Source organism: Panthera onca, chromosome B3 (genome assembly GCF_046562875.1).
Source record: "Panthera onca isolate mPanOnc1 chromosome B3, mPanOnc1 haplotype 2, whole genome shotgun sequence".
NCBI lineage: Eukaryota > Metazoa > Chordata > Mammalia > Carnivora > Felidae > Panthera > Panthera onca.
In genome coordinates this window covers 111462231-111476286 of record NC_138344.1, presented here as the reverse complement: position 1 = coordinate 111476286, position 14056 = coordinate 111462231, and the positions used below count along the sequence as shown (strand labels likewise).

At 44.2% G+C, this 14056-nt stretch overlaps 2 long non-coding RNA genes across 3 annotated transcripts; both read right to left on the bottom strand.

Annotated features, from left to right (window-relative positions):
* Positions 1–1391: 1391 nt before the first annotated feature.
* On the bottom strand, positions 1392–4690 carry LOC144616525 (uncharacterized). Of its 2 annotated transcripts, XR_013555889.2 has the most exons (3): positions 4140–4678; positions 3211–3286; positions 1392–2116 (listed from the first exon to the last, which is right to left on the bottom strand). It is a non-coding gene; the product is annotated as an uncharacterized LOC144616525 (long non-coding RNA). The 2 variants fall into 2 exon arrangements; XR_013555888.2 differs by lacking the exon at positions 1392–2116 and having other exon boundaries at positions 2982–3286; positions 4140–4690.
* Positions 4691–6292: 1602 nt separating this feature from the next.
* Positions 6293–10295, bottom strand: LOC132670000 (uncharacterized). Its single transcript, XR_009606358.2, has 2 exons — positions 10183–10295; positions 6293–6492 (listed from the first exon to the last, which is right to left on the bottom strand). It is a non-coding gene; the product is annotated as an uncharacterized LOC132670000 (long non-coding RNA).
* Between the last annotated feature and the right edge of the window lie 3761 nt (positions 10296–14056).

Here is a 14056-nt window from a genome sequence, read left to right as displayed (position 1 = left end):
GTAGAGGAACACTGGCCATTTGATTGCATGTGGTATGGGAAAGGACAGGGCTGAGGTGTAAATGCTCCTCATGAAGGCTTTTGCCTCTCAGGTTGTTTCCAGACCCACTCCCCATCCTTGCCTTTAGAGGTACTTGGTGCCTTCAAAGCCAAAGCCTTGTAGGGGCTCCATGGAACACACCTGCTTTCTTGTCATTGGCCATCTCTCTGAAGGCAGTTGGGTTTGAACTTTCTCTGACCTGCAGGTATCACTCATCCATTCACTTTCCATTGTCTTGATTCCCATCATCTTGCCATCCATTCTCTTTGACCATGTACTTTCTTTCATTATATTTCTTTTTTAAAAAGTTATTTTTAAGTAGAGATTATTTTTAAGTAATCTCTACACCTAATGTGGGGCTTGAACTTACAACCCCAAGATCAAGAGTCATATGTTCTTCCAAATGAGCTGGTCAAGCACCCCTCCTTTACATTTCTGTACTGTCATTTTTGAGATCGTTCCATGGGAAGCAAAGCTAATTACATGTTTTCAATATCCAGGCTTTACTAGAAGTCCTCCCCATATTTTGTACCATTTCTCTGAGCAGGTCTATCTGACCCTCCTGCAGAAAAGGCCAACACTGTAACCTGCAGAACTCCTGAGATGTATATGAAAATTAGATGCCTCTGTTGGGGACTTGCATCCCTGAGATGTTGGCATTTAAAAAGGACTTCCAGGGGCACCTGGGTGGCTCAGTTATTTTAGCATGCAACTCTTGATTTCGACTCAGGTCATGATCTCATGGTCATGAGATCAAGCCCTGCATGGGGCTCTGCACTGGGCATGTAGCCTGCTTGGGATTCTCTCTTCTCTCTCTCTCTCTCTCTCTCTCTCTCTCTCTCTCTCTCTCTCTCCCCCTCCCTCTTCCCCTCCCCTGGTCACTTTCTCTCTCTCTCTCAAAAACAAAATAAATAAATAAATAAATAAACAAATAAATAAATGGTAATGTATAAAATTAATAAAAAATAAAAAGGACTTTCATTCATAGGAGATAGACCAATGTAGGTTTTAATTTCAGCAAATAGTGCATAAAATATTCAGATGACAGACCTCAAGGAGTGTTATAGAGATCATTTTCTTCTGATGGTTTGGCATACACAAGGTCACAGGCCCAAGACTTGAGGTGCAGTCACTCTGGGCAGGGAGGGCATGGAAGGTAGAGAGGGAAGATAGCCTGACAAAGAACATGTGTTTGGGGCCTGGTTCAAATCCCTCCTCAGCCATTGACTTGCTGCATATTCTCAAATAAGCTATTTATCCCCTAATATTTTCAAGATATTCACATACAAAATAAAAATAATAATACTCATCTCATTGGCTCATTGTGAGGATTTAATAATATAATGTATATAAAACATAAATGATACCTAATATCGCTATGTATTAAAATGGCTTATCTACTGGGCTCCCAAGGATGACAGAAGTAGTGGGAAAAAAATAATCTTGCACTCATTCGAGAGGTGAACTACGCTCATCTCTGCATCTAGAACCGAGTCAAAAAGCAGGGGTCCGATGCTGCACTACCCCCAATTTTTAATTTCTGAGCCTCTCAAGCTGCAGGAGTCCCATTCCTTCTCTGTGTTCTTACCTGCAAGTGGTGCTGCTGTCTCCTTAGCAAACCAGAGACCTGTCAGGTCAGGCTTCTTCCCCAAAAGCTCCATTTTTGTTCTCCTTTGGAGTCTCTTCAGCAAAGATGATCCTTGCCTTGTTCCTTTGGAGGTTAAAACTCATGAGTATCTCTGGTGCAAAGTGCTGACGCCTGACCTAAGGCCTTCCCAGTATCCAGATGGGAAGTCATGCCTGAAGGAAGCAGCTGCCTCAGAGGAGGGCCATTAGATACAGAGGAATGCTGTCCAGGCTCTTGGAGAGCTCTCTTTCTCTCTCTTTTTCATTTCCTTCTTGTGTAGTTCATTGGAGGAGGGGCTCATGGGCCCCACCTTGCATAGCTAGCTGGTGGCTGGCAGGGCGTCTTCTGGATCACACAGAGGTCAGGAATTGGTGGGGATCACTTTTGAACTTCAGTGGGTTCCCTCCAGGGAAGTTATAAAAGCCCATCTCAGTGCTGCCAAGAGAGTTGCTGTTACAACAATAAGAAAGAGCAGCTGTTGCCTCTGGGACTGTTGTTCCAGAAACTCATAACAGCACGAGCCTTGATTTTAATATTCTTTTATAGAGGGGCTTGGAGAAGACATTTTGAGCTGGCAAATGTTTTTAATCATAACAGGGTATGTGTTCACCAAGGAGCCCTACAGAAACCAAGGGGAAAGCTGAGTATGACCCGAAGCCTTGCAATTTCTTTGTGATAAAAGACATTTGACAGAGAGAAGAGGGCAAAGTAGGGAAGGAAAAGTGATAGTTGTTGTCTTAGAAGGCAGAATAGAGTCCAAATAAGGTTATTTTTGTTTTTTTTTAAGAGCATACACTGAGGAGTAAGATTGTTTCTACTCAGATACAGGCAAATATTTTAAAACCTACATTCTCTGTAACCCATGGGTAAAACTTCAAAAATATTATGGCTTATTCTCTGCATATGAGAGACTAACAGAATTTCCCCTCTTGTGAGTGTTGATTTTTAAATTATAACTGAAAAATTGCGGCGTCCGTGAAGTAATGCTGTTTTCAGGTCATGGATGATACTGATACAAATGGATGGTAAAGCCTGTGTGTGCAGCATGAATGAAGGATTCTTGCTCGTGTCCAAACATGTCTTGTCATGGTTTCTTCATTGATACCCAACTACTAGATAGGGGCCACCAAGTGGTTCAATGCATTTAAGAAAGTACCCAACTCTCTTGTTCTTTGATGAATTTGAAAAATCAACAGTTAGAGGAAGATCTGGGTAGGTCAGACCCATCCATCTACTGTAACATTAGCCAGTCCCCAAAGGAGAAGACTCTAAGAAACATCTTAAGTAAATAGGCTATCTTATAGAATGGAAGATGTAGGATATGATTTTTTTAATGAGACCGGCTGGTGGCCCATGCGGGCCTCATGAAGTGACCACTAGGAGGACAACTTAGTCCAGCATGTGAGTCCTTAGCCTTGCAATTTGGGAACTCCCTTGCCTCCAAGGAGCACTCCAGTATGTGCTAGCTCTGAAGTATGGAGGGCCACTTTCCAAATTCATGAGACAGTGATTTAGAGACACAATATTGTAGGACTCCTACTAACTGGATACTCATGTCCACTTATCTGGATCGCCTCCTTCACAATGTCTTCCCTGGAGATCCTAAGGTTCCTTGGAGAACTGAAATCAAAGAGAGGGTTTACCTAGTCTCACAGGACTAGCTCTTCCAGAACCTGAAGAATTGTCCCAATTTTTTCAGGGGAGGACACTTTTCCACCAACCAAAGCCATAAATAGGTCACTCTCGGTTAGACTTATTTTCCATTTTTAACAATTATTTTCTTTGAGTACAGTTGACATGCTATGTTACATTAGTTTCAAGTGTACAACATATTGATTCAACAGCTCTATACATTATGCTATGCACACCACAAATGTAGCTACCATCTATCACCATGTGACATTATTATAGTATTACTATATTACTATATTCCCTATATTGTGACTTTTATTCCTTTAGATTTCTTTTTAAAACCCTGACCAGGACTTTTCTATTTGTCTCCTATCTCTAGATTCCAAGGAGAGTTTTCCATTGTATTTGTCATTAGCATGTTACAATTTTCAAAATTATAGTTTATCTCAATAAGATAAGGTCCATTTGAGATTAGTAGTTTCCGGTGGCAATGCAGAAGTCTCCTGGGGCCCTTGACTGGTTTTGGGAGGCACTCCAGTCTTCTCTAAGATGTGTTTGCTGAGCATCTCTGAGGTGGATGATTTACAGGGGATGAATAACTACAGGGGACTAATCCCATTCGTTGTATGTTGATTTTTATCATTTCCAGTTTTCAAAGATGTCATTTTCTGACCTTGTTTCTAAATCCTAGGGCTAACTTCTGGAACTTTTCTGACTATTCAGAAGAATTACTTTTTTAGCATATTTCCTGGGTCATCAGGAACACAATTTGCTATAATTCTACTTAGCTGAGTTGCATATGTACAAAATCAATAAGAAATAAAACAATTCCATGACTTGCCCCTTTCAGCTTGAGGATTCTTCTTTCTCATTTAAAGTGGGGGCTGGGAGAATCTTGGGGATATCTCATAAATCAGTCTGTCCTCCAGATGTGCTCATGGCAAAGTCTCAGACCATCCCCACGGATTCAGGGGCCTGAGGCTATGGGACTGCCAGTATTTGGCCATCACCTGTGCACTTCTATTGGAGATTCCACGGCCTCTCTGAAGAGCTCCTCTGCGTCTGTTCTAGGGACAGATAGTGGCCAACACCATCTGATAAAAGTGTTGTAAATGTCCCCGGAAACAGTAGGCTTTGTCATGTCACAATGGCTGTGCTGAGATGTACATGTGCAACCTACAGGTATGTGTGATGAGAAAAACACTGAGAGCCCAGGAAAGGAAACCTCAACCTTCTTCAGGCCCTCCCCTTAGTGAGGGCGGTGCCTGCCTCTGATATATTTGGGAAAATCTTTTAATTTCCTGGAGAAAGCCCAAGAACTTTGACCTTAAGGCCCCGTGTAAGAATTTGATCCAGGATGTTGGAAAACCTTTAAAGAAAAGCTTTATTTTCAAAGCCCTTACTGACTTTCTGCATTGTTAAGGGTTGAGATCAAAATTCACTTTGATCCTTTTGTTTAGGGAAAAATCATTCTGTGGGAACTTTAAAAAGGAAAAACGTTATTTTTTTTAAACAGTTTTAGATTTACCCATCTCCTTCGACTTCTCTTGGCTGTGACAGTTTGTCAGCTTCTCCTCGTTTTTAAGGACCTTAGTCAGGCATTTTGGAGAATGCCCCTCTACTAGAATCTATCTAATGATTTTTTTCATGACGAGGCTGGGGTTGTGAATTTTGAGGAGGAAGATCCCAGGGGCAAAGTGTCATCTTTATCACATGATACCAAGGTTACATACTATTAGCATGATTTATGACTGTTGATGTTGACCTTGACCACCAGACTGAGATGAGCTTGTCAGTCTTCTCCACTGTGAAGCTATTCTTTTTCCCTCTTTCCCTGCTGTCCTCTTTGCGAGGAGGCCACTGTGCACAGCCACATTACAGGAGTGGGAAATTATACCCTCCCTCTCTTAGGGCCGAGCATCTACAGAAATTATTTGGAATTCTTTTGCACGAGATTTATTTTGTCTCCTCTCCCTACCATTTATAATTTATTTATATTAGTGTGGGCTCATAGGTATCTATTTTATATTTGGATTATAGTCCAATACTACTTTATTTACATTGTTGCCCACATTGTTCCAATGTTGGCCATAGGGAATTCTGTGCTGTTTTGACATACACATCCATATGGGTTACTTCATGTTAATTTTTTTTAGTCCTTTTTTACTTTATGGCATTAGAAGATGCTCTAGGCTCATCTTGTATGTTTTACACCCTAGTCCTAGAATCAGCCATTTCTTTAAGGAGCCCTGGTTCCTTTTATTGGAGAATGGTATTAGAAATAAAGGTGTGGGCATGAGGTATGCTCCCTGGTACTGGTATGTCATTTCTTCTAGGCCCTCTCAGCTGACAAAACAAAGAAATATGTGTGCATATATTAACCTGCGTGTGTACACATATCTATAAATATTCTATATGCCACCATCTGTGTCTATACTAAGCTAAACATGAGTTCATACTGCTGCCTCAAACTCTAATCCATTAACATATGGATTATTCCAGCTTCCTCCCCTTGCCTATTTGTAAATTTCAACTCCAACAGCGAGAAACCTGGTTCTGCAGGAAATTTTTTATGCAGATAAACAATGCTAACATTTGGGTGAAATTTTTCCAAACATCTCAGTATTCATCTCAGTTCATGTTCTTGCCTTTCTGCTAATAGTTTTTTAAATATATATATTTATTCAATTTTTTGATTTTCACGTGTATGGTCCTTACCTTACATGCTGCTTCATATTGTGTTTTTTCCTACTTAACTACATACCAGCTATAACTTTTCAGGTTAATAAAGTCTGATGCCCATCTGTGTTTTTAAAAATATGTATTTGATAAATTAACTAGCCCCCTATTCATGAATGCTTTGGTTGTTCCCAGTTTTGTCACTATTAAAAATAATGCCATAGTGAAAAATCATTTTGCACATGTTCTCTATAGAAAATATTCCTAGGAGTAGAATTTATTCTAAGATGGGAGTCTTTGAATTTTTCAGAGCACTTCCAGGAACATGTGATTTTATTTAGACTGAACTTCTAGGAGTCAGCCCCAATCTGATGGTTGATTTGGGGGCGTGGCAAGCACAAAGGGGCTGCTTGGTGGGAGTCATGTCTATTTTCACCTCCATAGCAGAACCGATGCCTTCTCTCCTGCTGGCTGCCTTAGACATCACTGCTCTTCAGTCAGCACCTGGCGTCTCCCTAAAGTAAGAGTGTGGGGCTGGAACTTGATTGTTCTCCAGCTTAGTCTGACCCTACCCAGGGGCCAACTGCTGAAATCTGTGACCCTCAGTCTCCTCTCTCCCCTATGCTCCTATACTTGAACATTTCTATAGATTCCACCCTGTCCTAATTGACCGTGAAAGCTCTGAGTACGTCAGCCCCTGCTTGATTCCCAGAGCACCATTATCACATATCTTTAAGTATGTGGGATGGGTGAGTCAATTTGCAGATCAAGCAAAAAAGAACAGAAATTAGATTAAATCTTCCCTCAAAACTTGGAGCTAAACCCAGGGCAAGACCTACTCGAAAGTGCCAGGGAAAGGCTTTGTCTGACATCCTAGTGTGCTGATGCTACAAATCTCTGCCTTGGTGTCAGATGTTAAGATGCTTGCTGAAAAGTGCATAGAGACCTTTCACAGAGGTGTTTTCATTAAAGAATTTCTTAAGGATTAGAAGTCTTCAATGAAAAGGCAAAATGACAGGTACCGGGGCCTGGGACCCCTCCTGAACTCATACCATGTGGGTGGACATTTATTTCCCTTGTGCATTTGTTGTGAGGATTAGAAAAGATAATTTGGTGCATTTGGCATATAATAGATATTCAGTAAATAGTTACAGCTTAAAAATAGCTAATATTTATTGAGGGCTTATTATGCACCAGACACTATTCTAAGTATTTTACATGTGCTAACTGATTTTATCCCCATGAAATACTGTGAGTTGGGTGGGATTCCCCCCCCCCCCCGCCAAATTTTATAGATGAGGAAAGTGAGGAAGGAAAATATAAAGCAATTGGCCCAAGGTCGCACAGACAGTAAAGGAAACGGCCAAGATTCAAGGTTAGCCACCATCTCCAGAGTTTGTATCTCCTTTCCAGCCCACTGGCTCTCAGCAAACAGTGTTCCCTGGTGGAATGGACACTGCCTTTGGAATCTGGGGCAGACACTGCTAGACACCCCCTCAATATTCATTCTTCCCTACTTCCTTACTCACTGAACCCAAATATTTTTTGCAGTGTGGTATAACGTGCCCAATTAAAACTACCTACGGGGGTACCTGGGTGACTCAGTTGGTTAAGCCTTGGACTTTTAATTTCAGGCCAGGTCATGATCTTGCACAAGTTCTTTCCTGAGTTCAGGCCCCATTTCAGGCTCTGCACTGCCAGTGTGGAGCCTGCTTGGGATTCTCTCTCTCTCTCTCTCTCTCTCTCTCTCTCTCTCTCTCTCTCTCTGCCTCTCCCCTGATAGTGCATTCTCTCTCTCCCTCTCTCTCTCTCAAAAATAAATAAATAAACCTAAAAAATAAAAATAAAGATAAGCACCTGAACAGACTTTCTTGTAGGTAGAGTGGTCGTGTGACCCAGTCTGACCAATGAGACGTAAGCCAAAGGGACAGACTCAGCTGGCCCTCACCTTTCCATCTTGTCCCCTCTCTGCTTTTACTGCCCAATTACAGTTGTGACTCCTAGAAGTTCAATAGCCTTCTTGTGAGCAAAGGGATGAAAGCCATATGGCAGTATAGAGAAGCAGAAAGACAGAGGGAGCCTGGGATGTCAATAGCATTGCAAAACCACCCAGAAGTCCTGGAGGGCTTACATCTGACCCTTCTGGGAAAGAGAATAATTGTCCCCCTTTTAGTGAAGCTACTCTAAGTCTGGTTTCTTTCTCTTACCTGGAGCCCACAGCAATCATAACTGATATAAAACCCCAGCTGTACTAGTAGGTCTGTCAGGTGAGGGAGGTGTGTATGCATGTCTGTGTTTGACTTCATTAAGCTCTGAGCCTCAGTTTATTTATTTACTCTCATGTCTCCTGTTGTATCTCATAATATCTGGAAAGGCAGGTGCACAGCCATTAACAGCATCAAAGAAAGGAAGAGAAAGTGAGGAAAGGAGGAGAGAGGGAGAGAGGGAAGAAAAGAGAAAGAGAAGGAGCAGGGGGAGAACAGTAGGAAGGAGGGATGAAGGGAGGAGAGCAACAGGAAATAAATTTCTCCCAGCTGGTCATGAATACCCATAGCGCAGAGTGTGGTGCAAAATAGGACTTGCTTCATTTCCCATCAGGCCACACAGAGTCGGCCTCAATGGATGCCTAGTAGTTTTGTGTTTCTGGGGCCTTGTCTTTACTCCCTCTTTTCTAGCCCTCTCCCAGTCTCTGTTTTATCTTAATGGTGCTTCCTGTGGTCAAGCCAAGGAGGCCTTCGATTCTATCTTACAAGGGCAAAAGGGGTATCCCCTACAGTTTTCTAGGTGATGTCAGCTTGGTGGGTTCTGAGACTTAATAAAATCGACAGTAGCAAAAGCATGGATACAGGAACTAGACAATATGGATTGTTGTCCCATTCTATCACTTACCAGCTGTGTGACCCTGAAGAAGTTACTTAGCCTTTCTGTGCCTTAGATTACTTATCTCTAAAATGAAGATAATAACAAGACCTATTTCATTTAGTTTTTGTGAGTTTATATGTAAAACATGCAGGATAGTTGTTCTCAACTGGGGACAACTTTGTCTCCACCTTCACCCCCAAAGGGCATTTGGCAATGTCTGGAGACATTTTTGGTGGTCATAACTGGAGGAAGAGTTGCATTTACCTAGTGGATAGAGGTCAGGGATGCTGCAGAACATCCTACAATGCACAGGACAACCCCCCACACAAAGAATTATCCAGCCCAAATGTCAGTAGTGACATGGTTGAGAACTCCTCAAAACAATGCCTTGCTCATGACAAGTGCTATATAAGTTATTGTGACTTGATGTTTTATGCTAAAGATTCCTTTTCCACTCAGAGTGAAGATAGAAGAGAATAAAAGGGGAAAAGGGGACCATTATCTCTGTTCTTCCACATATATGGGAAGGGGAGGGGAAGGAGAGGGGAAGGAGAGGGGAATAAAGATGAGAACTTCTAAAGAGGTTCCCGAAATTCAAAATGGTGTCTTTAAAATATCTCATGCAGTGCCTGGCATGTAGTAGGTGGTCAATAAACAAAGAGACTTCAGGACTATCCCACCTTCATCACTGATTGTAGGGAGGGTTGTTAATCTTTCTGTGAGCTGTAATTGCTTTGTATTTTCCTGAAGCCTTTTGATACCAAATAAGAGGTGTGTGTGGTTGGGAGCATGGAGTTAAGCACTGACAGGGAGTGAGTCCTTCTCCACAGACAATGCTGCCATTCAAGGAAGGGGAGTCACAGGCTTGGTCTTGGGTGGATTGTGGGGGTGGGGGTGGATGTTAGGACTGAATCATGCCAAGCCATTCAGAGCAGAGGTCAGCAAACTGTTTCTGTAAAAGGCCACATAGTAAATAATTTAATCTTCATGGGCCAAGAAGCAAAATCAGGAATATTATGTAGGTAATCAGAGAACAAGAGGAAAAACAAATTGCCATAAACTTTTAAGAAAATTAAAAATCTTATTTACATAATCAAATTTGAATTTGATATAATTTTCACATCGTGAAATACTATTCTTTTGATTTTTTTTTACACTTAAGAATATGAAATCCAATCTGTACTCCCAGGCCATACAAAAACAGGAGGTGAGCTAGATTTGGACTGCGGGCCATAGTTTGCCAAACCACTCAGCCTGTGGCTATTCTCACGCTGAACCCCTAGTCTGGTTCTCTGTCACCAGTTCTGGTCATTCTCTGTCCAGTTCCCCAGGAGCAGACTTACCACAAAAGTACCTTTGATTGCCTAGGGCTCTGGATTGGGCATACATGGGAGAAGTGTCTGTCCCTGCCCTGGCATTGCTCACCACTGTGGGGAGACAGCCACAAATCAGGACAGTAAGAGAAAGGCCATTGTTGCACAGTGCCACAAGCCAGAGGGTGCGGGGGTCAGAGCCCCCCAAGCCACCGGAGAGCATAGACATGTGTATGTGGGGGAGTGTCATAGAAGCCATGTGCTTGAGCTGAGACCTGAGTTTTCTAGGGGTGGTGGTGTAAGTTTTCAGGGAGCAAATGGTGTAAATGATGGCAGGGGCATCCTGTGTTCAGGGATCTAGAGAGAAGTGTTGTTTTCAACCACTGGGATGCAATTTGAGGAGGGACAGTGTCTCACTAGAGGTGAAACCAGCAGGCAGGGGCAGCATGAAGTCCTGTGGCTCAGCCTCTCAGACCTGCCAGGACCCTGCCTCGTTCTCATCTGTCGCCCAAGGGCCTGGCCCCGCTCCTCATGCCCATGCCTTGAGGCTGTGCCAAGACGCCTGCCTAGACCTCAGTGAATCACCTCCCACTGGACGGGGCAGATGATGCTCTTTGCCTGCCCGGCAGCCTGCCACTCTGTGCCCTGCTGCTGGTCCACCTGCCCTGCCCCAGGGGGTTCCCGGTCTTCTGGCTTCTGCAGAAAGCAGCACTAATTTCTGGCTAATAAAATGGTTCCCCGGAATCTGGCCTGTTTCCGCTCCTTCTACTTCCCAATGAGATCTAGACTCCCCTTTTCTTTCCTCATCTGATTTGCAAGTGGGGGCCCTGGGGGCACCATGCTTGCACGTCCATACCTAACAGATCTAGGGGACGGGGCATAAGGTGTCCTTGCAATTCTGAGCTGTTCAGAAGCCCTGCTTCAGGGGCAGCTGCAGGGAGAGCGTCTCTCAGGATGTGTGATGAGGTGTTGGCTATCAGCTCAGGTTCGGCTGGAGGCCATTTCCCCATTTCAGATGTTAGATTTGGACTCTGTCGCTATCCAATTGGTTGTATTTTTGGAAGGTCTATAAGGAAGATACCAATATGAGGAGTTAAGACCCCTGGACTTCTGGCTTAGATAGCTAAGATTCCAGAAAGTGAGTGAATTGGAACCCTTAGACATTGCTGGTGGGATTGTAAAATTTAGTGCAGTTGCTGAGGAAAGCATATTGGCAGTTCCTCAAAAAATGTTAAACATTTGATGAAGCAATTCCACTCCCAGCTATATACCCAAGAGAAGCGAAACCATATGTTCACACAAAGACTTGTACACAAATTTCATAGCAGCCAAATATTCGTAATTGCTAAAAAGTGGTAGCGACCTAACGTCCATTGACTGATGAATGGATAAACAAATCGGATCATCGTACAAAAGGATATCATTCAGCCATAAAACTAGAAGGAGGTGCTAACGCACGCTTTAAGATGGACGGCCAGCAAAGCACCACGCAAAGTGAATGAAGCCAGACACAAAAGACCACATATTATGTTACTGCATTTCTATGAAATGGTCAGAACAGGTAAATCTACAGACGGTAAGTAGGTTAGCGGCCGCCAAGGGTTGGGATGGGATGAATGGGGAGTGATGACGTAATGGGTAGGGGTTTCCTTGGGGGTAATGGACATATCTTGGAAGTGGACAGTGGTGATGGTTACACAACATTGTGAATGTCATAAAAGTCACTAAATTATATACTTTAAAAATGGTTAAAATGGTAATTTTTATGTTGTGAATTTTATCTCAAAAGAAAAGTGAGCGAAGTCATCTTTCAGCCTCCTGTGTATATAGAGTGGTGAAGCAGTGGTGTTTCAGATGTCCTTCTGTCCTGGTTCTTACAGATTCTGAAGTTGGATGGGGCTGAATCCACCTTAGAATGCTCCTGCAGAATAGGACAAAATGCAAGATCGGCGTCTCTCTAATCCCAGGAGCAGGCAACGATTTCTCTCCTGTGACACCATGGGGACAAGGTATTGGTATTTTTATGTTTCATCTGTTATTCTGATGGACTTTGGTGTCTGCACTCAATTTTCCCACTTGCCCTAGAGGCCCAGGACTTGTCCAGGCAAGATTCTAGGCCCACTGTGTGCCCTGAGTTGTCCCTGGTCTCTCTCCACAGTGTGTCTCTGCCCAAGAAGGAGCAATTCACAGGCTCACACCTTCCGTGGACCCCTGTTCAGACTTTTGTGTCAGGTTCTGTCCTGGGCCTGAGGATCTAAAGATGAACAAGATGGAGTTCCTGCTCTCAGGGAACTGGTCGGGGAGGCAGAAAGGTGCCTGAGAACCACTGGTGTGATAGAGGACATGCGTGAGGTGATGGGGGGAAGGGTCCACGGGGAGACACCTGCACGGAATCTGGAGAGACAGGCAAGAATTCGTCAGGAAGACAAGGCAAAGAGCCATAATGTGTGAAAGGGCCTGGAACACTGAGGGAAAGAGTTGAGAATGGAGTTGGGGGTGGGTAAGTAGACAAGCAGATAAAGTTGGACCACTAGATAGGGGCAAAGCTTGCAATGCCTGGTACACTAGCCTGAGTTTAGAATTTATCCTGATAGCAAAGGAAAACCACTCAAGGAATTTAGGAAGGGAAGTTCCATCATTTGATCTGCATTTCAGGGGGTAGGTCGTCTTGGGAGAAAAATAGAGGCTAGATCAGAGAAAGCGTGGCATGGGGGTTGGCAGGAGGCTGCCTCAGAGTCCATGCGAGATGATGGAGCCAGACAGAGGCCATGTGCATGAAGGAGACAGAGACAGAACTAGCTGGGCTGAGATGCTGATTAGCTGGTGGTGGTTCAGGAAGGCAGGAGGAATAGGGAGAGAACAGTTCTGGGAGACCCCTGGACTTCTGGCTTGGGTAGGAGTCATCATGTGACAAGAGACCCAAAGGAGGAGCAGATTTGGAAGACAGATGACAGGATGAGTGTGGGGCAGGGTGAGCCTAAGTGCCTGAGGCACATCCAAGTAGAAAGGTCCAGCAGGCCAGTGGGTAGAGAGTTGGCACCTAGGTTGGAAGGCTGGGTGACTTCCGCCTGTGTTTCCCTGCGTGCATGTTCCATTCCTCCCCAGGAGTTCAGTTTTGGCAACTGTGACTTGGAAGCTGCTGGTGTCTGCTCCTGTCAAGGTTATTCTGGTTTAAACTCTCTCTTCCTGTTGGCATGTGATTTCATGCTTTTCACTTCTCCCTTTAAATGGAAATGCAGAAAGAAAATGATCTTCGCCCTCCAGTGGGGATTGAGATTTTTTTTCCTCTCTCAGCTCTGACACCTGCTACTGTTTCACTCGCTATTAAAGGTCTGTGTGACCGGGTGGCTTGCCTCAGGCAGTGCTAAATGGGTGTGTGGGAGGGCCGGGAGAAGAGTCAGGAAAGAGGTATTAGAAAGTGACTCACAAAGATGGGCAAGCTGGGGCTTGGGAACCAGAGTGAGGGTTTCCCAGGAAGGACCCATGGTATGTGCCCCAGAATAAAGCTGCCACCCCATCTCTGGTACCTAAGGCTCTGCAGCCCTTTCTAGGGCTCCTTCCTACCACTCACCTCCTCTCATCTGCCTTCTGGCCACACTGTATTCTGCCTTGTCTAAGGTCACACAGCTCATACACAGTGGAACCAGAATACAAAGTTGGGTCGCAGATGTCAGTGTGCCCTTTATCCCTCCACTCCAATACCTCTGTCACCATGACAAATGATTCCATCAGGGGGAGAATAAAGGGCAAGCTACCTGCCAACCCAACCCAACCCAACCCTCCTTGGCTCTAACCATGAATGACCCGGCGGGGTGGCGGGGCGGGGGGGGGGGGGGGGTTCCACCTGTAAGGCCAGCCATCAGGAGAGAGAGAACAGGCTGGGGTGTTCTGTGCAGCCCCTTGT